This window comes from Anarhichas minor, unplaced genomic scaffold (assembly GCF_050575085.1).
Source record: "Anarhichas minor isolate MPS153535 unplaced genomic scaffold, ASM5057508v1 ptg000071l, whole genome shotgun sequence".
Lineage (NCBI taxonomy): Eukaryota > Metazoa > Chordata > Actinopteri > Perciformes > Anarhichadidae > Anarhichas > Anarhichas minor.
Window position 1 is genome coordinate 3,463,160 of NW_027466517.1, and position 1,310 is coordinate 3,464,469.

The window sequence follows — 1,310 nt, forward strand, 5'->3', positions numbered from 1 at the left end:
GAAGAACATTGTGACGTGGAGTTGAAATCTCTCTGGAGTTAAGACAATACAAATTCAAACATTTTCCCATTCTTTACATGTACCTGATTTTCCAACTTGAGACCAGTGAGATTGTAACTTCTAAATTCTTCCAGTAACAAATTTCATGAAGATCCGAGCAGCTAAGATTCATGGGTTTCCATTTCAGGACTGTACAGTTGTATAACAGTCCATTGTGTTCAAGGATGTTGAGTGGTTTGTTCGTTCACTGTTGGTCCCTCCGTTGCCCACGTGCTCTCATTGCCTCTCCCTTCTTACTCCACTGCAAAAGGAGTCAGGTCTGTCGTTTATCAAGTCCGGTGAGTCCACATTCCAATATGTTCACCTGATCTACTTCATGCTAAAACTTAAATAGTTTTCTCTCCAAAACTCCATTTCCTCTTCTGGAATGTCTTGTTACACTTAATATTATTTATTCATTCTGTAGCCATAATTTGGAAATGTGCTGTTGTATACAGATATAATAATCTGTAATTAATGTGTATTACTGTGCAGAAATACACATTAACTAACTGTGTTGGCTCAGTTCTGAACACAACACTAGTGCCCTTGGTGTTGGTGGGTAGTAGTAGTGTAACCTATCACGGATCGATCCGTGATAGGTTTGGATTACCCCTCACGGTAATCCGCGGTGCATTTATGAACTGCGGATTAATTGAGTATTTTTTAAAAATAGTTTAATAAAGTTGTACTGCTGCTGTGCCTTTTCAAGTAACAAGTCCCCGAATATCAATGCAAAGTTGCAGTGAACAGATATAAAGCAGTAGTGTGTTCACATGAACGGAGCAGGTTAAAAGTATTTAGTGGTGACCCAGTGAGCATTTTTCCGTTGAATTGACGTTTAAAAGACATCTACGCCCAACGTTGAAAAGACGTTCAGAATTGGTTCAAAAGTGAAAGTTTTTTCGCCGACTATTTGTAGACGTTGATTAAACGTTCACGCTTAGACCAGATTTAAACGTTATTTGCAATACTATAATTTTTCGTCCTCTACATTGTGCTAATAATAATATATCATGATTTAGAGGCTTACTAAGAAACCACATCCACATCAGTTGAAAGCCAGTATTGGACATCACGTTGATATCTGGTCTAAACGTGAACGTTGAATCAACGTCTTTAAATAGTTGGCTAAAAAACTTTCACTTTTCAACGTCACCGTGTTTTAACTGTCAAAATGCTCTCAGATCAATATGTAGCAACTAAATACTGAATGTTAGTAACACATCAACAGTTTCCACTTACAGGACAAAAGACCAAGTGACACATGC